The sequence below is a fragment of the Chiloscyllium plagiosum genome, unplaced genomic scaffold (genome assembly GCF_037043375.1).
Source record: "Chiloscyllium plagiosum isolate Xiang-an unplaced genomic scaffold, Cpla_swu_hap1 HiC_scaffold_10, whole genome shotgun sequence".
In the NCBI taxonomy this organism is placed as follows: Eukaryota; Metazoa; Chordata; class Chondrichthyes; order Orectolobiformes; family Hemiscylliidae; genus Chiloscyllium; species Chiloscyllium plagiosum.
The window spans coordinates 110458875-110469227 of record NW_028270148.1 but is presented as its reverse complement, the minus strand read 5'-3'; positions in this window follow the sequence as shown (position 1 = coordinate 110469227).

The window sequence follows — 10353 nt, the reverse complement described above, 5'->3', positions numbered from 1 at the left end:
GGATGAGGGCGTTGCTGGCTCAGCCAGCACTTATGGCCCATCCCTAATTACTCTCGAAGTTGGTGGTGACCTGCATCCTTGATCCTCCTGTGGAATGTTAGTACACTTACAGTATCATTGGAGAGTGATATTCTGGGGTTTTGGTTTCTGCTGTGGGAAGTAACTTTTGATTCCGATGGATAATGTATCATTTTGTTTTGAACACGCACCCGTGGAAGTTTTAATCAATTTTATTAAGTAGCTCCATGATAGACTTTGCAAAACAAGGATTCGCTTTTAAGTTGGTTTGTCTGCATTCCTTGTGCGTTAATGGGATTCTACAGCACCGCCCTCTTTGTTCTCCTCCTGTTGTCTGAACATGCTTTCTTTAAGCATGGTTCGGGATGTGGCTGAATCATTTAGGGATAATTTGTGAACAGCTGACTGGGCGATTCATAAGCTGTTTTCCCCACACAAGACTTTAACTGTTGAACTCTGTATCCAAGACCTTTTAAGTGTCAAGTCAACCTCTGTTGTCAGGCAATCATGGCTTTTAAAATATGAAGGATGTGAAAGAGGAAAAAGGTATGCAGGATCGCAGGGAAAAAGAAATGGCAGCATGTACTGGAGCCAAATTTGCAGACGGCATAGAAATAGATGAAATAGTTCATGTTTATTTAAGCTGAGATAAAGAGATTGTTGATCAGTCAAGGAATCGAGGGTTATGGAGAAAGGGAAGGAAAATGGATGTGAGGAATGTCAGATCAGCCGTGATCCTATTGAACAATGAAGCAGGCTTGAGGGGCCAAATGATCTACTCCTGTTCCTATTCCTTATGGTCTTATGGGGCTGACCTCCGAGATAACCAGCATCCAGAAGATGGGCTGGGGTGTAACTACTTCATGTGCTCCAAAATGGGTTTTTGTCACTTGCACCATTTTAATAACAACTGACAGAGAGACTTATGGGTGATGTTTATAGGTCTAGAATCATAGAGTCATAGAGATGTATAGCACAGAAACAGACCCTTCAGTTCAACTCTAAATTAATCTAGTCCCATTTATCAGCACTTGGCCCACAAGCTTCTAAACCCTTCCTATTCATATACTCATCTAGATGCCTTTTAAATGTTGTAACTGTACCAGCCTCCACCACTTCCTCTGGCAGCTCATTCCATACATGCACAACCAGTGCTTGAAGAAGTCTTTGCCCTTGTCTTTGATATGCCATTTCCCTTTGTGCCATACTTTAGAGATAATTTGGCTGGTTTCAGCATGCCTTCTCTTTGAAGCATTTATATTCTGCCTCATTTTTGTAGCAGACCATAAGTGTCTACTTGGTATAGTCGCACAGGTTTCCGAATGGGTTGGGTTCATAAATAGCAGTTTTGCTGCTAATGTTGGCATAGGAGCCAGGATCTGACCGTACCAAAGAGAGTGTTGCAGTTCTTCCTGGTGTAGCATTGGTGGCTTAAGCTGAATATTATCTGAATCAGAGATAAAATTTACCCCTGCTTGGGCAAATCAAGAGTGAAAAATTATGCATTACCGGAAACAATGTTCAGAATCAAATGGATGCAAACAGGTCAATCCCATCCAATAAAAGCCGAAGAGTTGGATGAATTGTGCTAAGTTAATGTGCTGACTGTTGGGTAAACAGGCCATTCTACCATCTAGAGTTCAGCAATAGAAACTGCAAACACCCGTTGTAGGCCTTTGCAGATGAGATTACAGAATTGGGTGTATGGTGTCATAGCTATAGTTTGTATTTCTCTGAAGAGGCGCCCAGTCATAACAGTGGTTCACAGTTTTGTCCCTTTGGTACAAAGGTCAGGAAGCTCAGAATTGGAAAGGCTATTTGATCAATCGAGGTGGATCCTTTCACACAGGACATAAAATCCCGATGTAGCTCAGCAACTTAAAACTCAATTAATAAACGTGGAGTGTAAAGCTAGTTTCAGAAATGGAGACCATGATTGCAAAGATCTGTCCACTCACTAATGTCCTTTAGAGAAGGAAGCCTGCTACCCATACCAGATCTGGCTTACATGTGACTTGAAACCCACAGTAATGTGGTTCATTCTTAACTAGAATTGTGACATATTCCATTCAAGGGCACTTGGGGTAAGTCCTGCTGGCATTTCCTAAATTCCATGAAAGAAAAACAAAACTGAGAGATCACAAGTGAAGAATTTTATGATATGCAAACTTGATACAAAATTCTAAAAGCTGCAAGATACAAATATTAGCATGAGATTGCCAGCAGCATTGGGCAGTTCCACACTTCAGTGACTGACACTACCTCTGAATGCTGAAAGACAGGAACAGTAATGGGTCTTAGCTTTTCAAGCTGCTTGAACTCAGTGACTGTATTAAGGTACCAGTTATCAGGAGCAGTTTGAGTTCTGTATATACTTGAGCTGACACAACAAAAATGGATACTTTGAATTCTTTGAAGGTTTTTAACATAATCTTTGCATTTGTTTTTCATCCTGTTCACTTCAGTGCATATCATTTTAATTTTATATTTACTAAACAAATTCTAACTTTCTCTTCCCCATAAACTAAATAAGCCTCTTACCTCTTGTACTGTCACTTCTATCTATTCCTCTTCCCTTCAGAAAGGCTCCCAAAATAACATGAACACACAACATTAAGACACCTTCTTAAAATAAAAGTCCTACAAATTACTTAAATTTCTACTCACTTAAGAAGTTCTTGTATTTGAAGACATAAACTACTCACCATTTCTAAATCCAGTTCTCTTATTTATAAGGAAACAGTGTTCGTTCTTAATGCAGGAAATAGGTGACACCATGAAATATGGCTGCCATGATCCATCTGCACATGTATAGTCACACCAATGACATCTGAATGCCAAGTGGAACCATCCAAAGTCCCTTCAAGTAAAATATTCCTCATGTAAAGTTGGCATTGCAGCAATTGCAGCTTCAGTCAAATCAAATATGCAATTTTTTTTCTATTCACTTCAACTAAATTAGCTTGTTTATTGAAAACAAATACTTTATTCCTATTTAGGAATTCACAGAATCCCTACAATGTGGAAATAGCTTCAGCTCAGCAAGTCCACACCGACCTGTCAAAGAGTAACCCACCCAGACCCATTCCCCTACGACTCTACATTTTACCCCAATTAATGCACCTAACCTAAACGTACCTGAACACTATGAGCAATTTAGCATAGCTAATCCACCCTGCACATCTTTGCACTGTGGGACAAAACCGGAACACCTGGAGGAAACCCACGCAGACACAGGGAGAATGTGCAAACTCCACAGAGACAGTTGCCTGAGGCGGGAATCGAACCCTGGACCCTGGCACTGCAAGGCAGCAGTGCTAACCGCTGAGTCACCGTGCCACCCCAATTGAGGAATCATCTTAGTTTTTTTAACAATGTTCAGCACAGTCGGGTAGTAAGCACAAAGGAAGATCTTTGACACAAAATAATTCGGTGGCCATTTATATTACATTTTATCCTAATCATCCCTCCAAAGTTTATTTGTATTTCATTGGATACAAACAGATCCAATAGGAAAATACTGCGGATAGTGGAGATCTAAAATAAAGAGAATGGTGAAGAAACTCAGTAGGTCTGGCAGCATCTGTGGACAGAGAAAGAGAGTTAATATTTAAAAGCCAAATTTGTAATTGTGGAGAAGTCATACTAGCCACTGTGTGTTAACTCTATTTTTCTCTCCAGAGATGCTACCAGTCCTCCTGAGCATTTCCAGCACTGTCTAGCTCTCAAGTATCTTAAAATCACTTACCCATCTGCTTAAAGATTGCTTCCAAACAACACCAACAAATAAATCACAGCATAAGAGAATCAGCAACCAAATCTAATCAGTATTATTAAAAAAAAGATACAAGATGGAACGTTCAAAATAATTCAGAAATATCCTGTGCTCGCACTTGGGATTTTATTATCAATTTCCTGGCCTCCCACTGAGTTTTGTTTGACCAAGGTGATCTTCACAAGATTGAAGGTTGTTTTGTGGAGGTTGTTGATGTGGCAGGTGGAGTGGTGCAATGTGCTGAAGGAGGATCTTTGTAACTTCAGTCAGGCTATTTTTCTTCAAACGCAGTGACGCAACTCAATTTAAAAGGGCAATGCGTGAAACCAGCTGCAAGTCCGAGCAGCTGGGTGAGGATGTGTGGAATTGCGGCTTATGTTATGTCTTGCCATATGTGCCACACAGCATTAAGCATTCTTGGGCTCACCTCAAGTTGGATGTCATAAACTGGGTCAAGTATACAGGGAGAACTAGTCATAGGGATACAGAACTGGCTCAAAGGTAGAAGACAGAGGGCGGTGGAGGAGGGTTGTTTTTCAGACTGGAGGCCTGTGACCAGTGGAGTGCCACAAGGATCAGTGCTGGGTCCACTACTTTTCATCATTTAGATAAATGACTTGGATGTGAGCAAAAGAGGTATAGTTAGTAAGTTTGCAGATGACACCAAAATTGGAGATGTAGTAGACAGCAAAGGTTACCTCAGATTACAACAGGATCTTGATCAGATGAGCCAATGGGCTGAGAAGTGGCAGATGGAGTTTAGTTAGATAAATGTGAGGTGCTGCATTTTGGAAAAGCACATCAGTGCAATTATACACTTAATGGTAAGGTTCTAGGGAGTGTTGCTGAACTAAGAGACCTTGGAGTGCAGGTTCATAACTCCTTGAAAGTGGAGTCGCAGGTAGATAGGATAGTGAAGAAGGCGTTTGGTATGCTTTCCTTTATTGGTCAGAGTATTGCGTATCGGAGTTGGGAGGTCATGTTGCGGCTGTACAGGACATTGATTAGGCCATTGTTGGAATATTACGTGCAATTTTTGTCTCCTTCCTGTCTTTTCCCTGGGATAGAAACATAGAAAAAAATACAGCGCAGTACAGGCCCATTGGCCCTCGATGTTGCGCCGATCCAAGCCCACCTAACCTACACTAGCCCACTATCCTCCATATACCTATCCAACGCCCGTTTAAATGCCCATAAAGAGGGAAAGCCCACCACTGCTACTGGCAGGGCATTCCATGAACTCACGACTCGCTGAGTAAAGAATCTACCCCTAACATCTGTCCTATACCTACCACCCCTTAATGTAAAGCTATGCCCCCTCGTAACAGCTGACTCTATACGTGGAAAAAGGTTCTCATGGTCAACCCTATCTAAACCACTAATCATCTTGTATACCTCTATCAAATCACCCCTAAACCTTCTTTTCTCCAATGAAAACAGCCCCAAGTGCCTCAGCCTTTCCTCATACGATCTTCCTACCATACCAGGCAACATCTGGTAAACCTCCTCTGCACCTGTTCCAGTGCCTCCACATCCTTCCTATAGTATGGCGACCAAAACTGCACACAATACTCCAGATGAGGTCGCACCAGAGTCTTATACAACTGCAACATGACCTCAGGACTCCGGAACTCAATTCCTCTACCAATAAAAGCCAGTACGTCATATGCCTTCTTCACCGCACTATTTACCTGGGTAGCAACTTTCAGAGATCTGTGTACATGGACACCAAGATCCCTCTGCCCATCCACACTACCAAGTATCCGACCATTAGCCCAGTACCCCATCTTTTTGTTACTCTTACCAAAGTGAATCACCTCACACTTACCTACATTGAACTCCATTTGCCACCTTTCTGCCCAGCTCTGCAGCTTATCTATATCCCGCTGTAACCTGACACATCCTTCCTCACTGTCAACAACTTCACCGACTTCCGTATCATCCGCAAACGTGCTCACCCAACCTTCTAGCCCCTCCTCCAGGTCATTTATAAAAATGACAAACAGCAATGGTCCCAAAATAGATCCTTGCGGAACACCGCTAGTAACTGCACTCCAAGATGAACCTTTACCATCAACTACTACCCTCTGTCTTCTTCCAGCCAGCCAATTCCTAATCCAAACCTCCAACTCACCCTCAATGCCATACCTCCGTATTTTTTGAAGTAGCCTACCATGGGGAACCTTATCAAACGCCTTACTAAAATCCATATACACCACATCTACCACTTTCCCCTCATCCACCTCATTAGTCACCTTCTCAAAGAATTCAATAAGGTTTGTGAGGCATGACCTGCCCTTCACAAAACCATGCTGACTATCCTTGATCACATTATTCCTATCCAGATGTTCATAAAGCCTATCCCTTACAATTCTCTCTAAGACTTTGCCCACAACAGAAGTGAGACTCACTGGCCTATAGTTACTAGGGTTATCCCTACTCCCCTTCTTGAACAAGGGAACCATATTTGCTATCCTCCTGTCTTCTGGCACTATTCCTGTAGACGAGGACATAAAAATCAAGGCCAATCGCTCTGCAATCTCCTCTCTTGCTTCCCAGAGAATCTTAGGATAAATGCCATCAGGCCCAGGGGACTTATCTATTTTCACCCTTTCCAGAATTTCCAACACCTCTTCCCTACATACCTCAAAGCCGTCCATTCTAATTAATTGTGACTCAGTATTCACATCGGCAACAATGTCCTGTTCCTGAGTGAATACTAATGAAAAGTATTCATTCAGTGTCTCCCCAATCTCTTCAGCCTCCACATGCAACCTCCCACTACTATCCTTGACTGGACCTATTCCTACCCTAGTCATTCTTTTATTCCTGACATACCTATAGAAAGCCTTAGGGTTTTCCCTAATCCTACCAACTAAGGACTTTTCATGTCCCCTCCTTGCTGCTCTTAGCTCTCTCTTCAGATCCTTCCAGGCTACCTTATAACTCTCAATCGCCCCAATTGAACCTTCACGCCTCATCTTTACATAGGCTGCCTTCTTCCCTTTAACAAGGGATTCCAATTCCTTATTAAACCACGGCTCCCTCACACGACCCTTTCCACCCTGCCTGACGGGTACATACTTATCAAGGACACTCAATAGTTGCTCCTTGAACAAGCTCCACATATCAATTGCACCCTACCCTTGAAGCCTACTTTTCCAAGCCACGCATCCTAAGTCGTGCCTCACCGCATCATAATTTCCCTGCTCCCAGCTATAACTCTTGCCCTGCAGTGCACACTTATCCCTCTCCATCACTAGAGTAAAAGTCACCGAATTGTGGTCACTGTCCCCAAAGTGCTCACCTACCTCCAATTCTAACACCTGGCCTGGTTCGTTACCCAGAACCAAATCCAGTAAGGCCTCACCTCCTGTTGGCCTGTCTACATATTGTGTCAGGAAACCCACCTGCACACATTGGACAAACACCGACCCATCTAACGAACTCGAGCTATAGCTTTCCCAGTCAATTCTGGATGGGGGAGTCCAGAACTAGACGGCAGAAGTTTAGGGTGAGGGGGGAAAAGATATAAAAGAGACCTAAGGGGCAATGTTTTCACACAAAGGGTGGTACGTGTAAGGAATGGGCTACCAGAGGAAATGATAGAGGCTCGTACAATTGCAACATTTTAAAAGGCATCTGAATGGGTATATGAATAGGAAGGATTTGAAGGGATTTGAGCCGGGTGCTGGCAGATGGTACTAGATTGAGTTGGGATATCTGGTCGGCATGAATGAGTTGGACCGAAGGGTATGTTTCCGTGCTGTACATCTCTATGATGCTATAATAAATAGCAAAACTCAAAAAGGAAGCACACCAAATTTCAGTGGAAGCAGTATCCCACTAACTCAATTAAGGCACTAGAATATGCAGAGCTAAGTTGTAATTCTGTACATATTTGGTGACTGCCAATAGAATAAGTAAACTTTGTACATAAAACTGGCTGACAGGACATGCAGATTCTTTGATTAGTCACATCTCCAGCTGGAGCAATGATGCATCCCCCAAGTCAAGCTCCCTGAAATGTTTTACTCTTGGAAGGCTTAATCATTTAAGATTCATAAACCTTCAGCAACTCTTTGCAGAAAAACATATTTTCTTCACTAAAGCAAATTTATTGACACAAATGACAGAATTGGTGTATTCAACTTGGAGAAAGTGGCGACTGCAGATGCTGGAGATCAGATTCGAGAGTGTGGTGCTGGAAAAACACAGCCGGTCAGGCAGCATCCGAGGAGCAGGAGAATCGACATTTCGAACACCCTCAGCCCGTCCCATTTATCCCTCAGCCCCCTTGGCCCACAAGCCTCTTTCCTGAAGGGCTTTGGCTTGAAGCACCGAATCTCCTGCTCCTCAGATGATGCCTGAACAGCTGTGCTTTTCCAGCACCACACTCAGCATCAGTTGTATGTTCTACTGATTATTTCGCTCAATGTGAGACTCTTTGCCAGAACGCTGAAAAATTCAACTTTGGGTCAAAACTGCTTCACAGTCTCTGTAATGTCCTCAACACAAGAATCATCGAGGGCCGAATGGCCTGTAGTGTGCCGTACTATTCTATGTTCTCATACTCAGCAGTCGGCACATCAATAACTGCAAGCAACCAATGCATGCACCAGCAATGGCAAGCATCAATTGAAAACGTTAATGATGACAATAAAACAGAGAACTGTGGGTGCTGGAGAAACTTTGCAGGTCTGGCAGCGTCTGTGGAGAGGAAATCAGAGTTAATGTTTTGGGTACTGTGACTCTTCATCAGAACCTTCTGATGTCAACATTGGTAACATTTTCAAACTCTTGATGGATGGTATGAGGTAGGGTGGAAAACAGGAGAGATGAAATCACAAGAGGGATGATGGTACAATGCAAATGGTCACAGAACAAGGAACAATAGATGGGTCTAGAGGAAGTGTAAATGGGAATAACAGAACCATTACCAACATCTACTGCCTTAAATGCTGGAAGTAGACATTATGACCGAAATCATTGAACTTAATGTTGAATCAGGAATGCTTTGAAATTCCTAATTGAAAGTCGAGTTCCCTGAGTCTATGTTGAAACATGTAGGAAATCGAGGATGGAGAGGAGAGTGAGAAGGATATTACTACTAGTGACTGGAAGCTTATGATCACACTTCCAGACTGAACAAAGATGCTCTGTAAAGCTATCACCTAAATCTGTATTTAGTCTCCCTGATGCAGATATCACATCATGAACACTGAGTACAGAATGCTAAATTGGAAGAACTACAACCAAATTGGTATTTCGCCTGAAGGGCCTTTAGGGTGAGAGATGAAATGTGGATTTTTAATAAACAAAGCTTATTTCAGTTCAGCATCGTGTTTGGTTTCCAGCTTTGTGAGCTTGCTTGGGAAGGTGCCTTGGGAAAGAGGTCTGAGCATTGGAGCAAATTATCAGGAAGGGAATGGCCCTTTCGTAATGTACTGAAAGGGAGAGGAGGGAAAAAGGTGTTTGATGGTGGAATCAAGCTGAAGGTGGTGGAGTCCAGTCAAAGTGGAGGAGGTGAAAAAGGAGCACAAAGGGAGCCTTAGCATGGGTGAGAATGGAAGTGTAGAAAATAAAATGGTCCAAACAGTCCAACCTCTATGTATCTTTGGTTCGAAGACAAATCAGGAGCATTGATAAAGGTGGTGAAATCATCAGAACAGATGTGGTAGTGAGGGAGGCAGTCAACTTAGGTTGCAATTTGGTCAGTAACCTATGCCCAGAAATCGAGACACTAACTTTACCAGATTAAAAACCAAATGCTGGAGAGATTCAACAGGTTTGGCAGCATCGCTGGAGAAAGACATTAATTTTAATGCTGTTTTAAATATGTTAAAAGATATCCACGACTTAAGGAATATGAGGTTCCAGCATGTTGCTTCTTTGGTAATAACATCTCTTGGGTAAAACTGAACAATTTCTAACTATCAAAAAGAAAGCCAGATTAAAAAAAATTGAAAATGAGTGACTCTGCTGAATCTGCGCTAAGGTCTCATGGTCTTACAATTGCTTAATTGAAATAGAAGCTGATTTAATCAGCTATGGATGTAGTAGATGCGCCAAATCTCAATCATCATGTTTATCTTTCTTGGGGGCTGGGAGAGAAAGAGATAGGTTACATCTCTAGGTGCATCAGATCTGTTTTGGTGTTAAAGAAATTCACATCTTCAACTTTCAGCTCACATTTTCAGAGCTTGCTTACAGGACCCCCTTTAACATGTTGGCCAGAGTATGAGTAACACAAATGTGAAATTCATGAGAAAATACCAAAACTAACTAACTGTTAGTATGTCTTTTGCCTTATGAAATCATTACTTGGCAAAATTAATAATTTTTGCAGAACTGAGTCACAGCTCAAACTACTAAAAATAATTCACAATCTCCCAGGCTGAGAACAGAAACAATATTGTCTGACAGAACTTTTTTCCCTTGTATTTATGAGGAACTGAATCTGGTGCATTAGCTCTGGGAGGAAATGATCCAAATAATTAATCTAATTTTCTTATAAATGGGGAGCAAGTAGTATAAGTAGTTTAGATCCAAGTCAAACT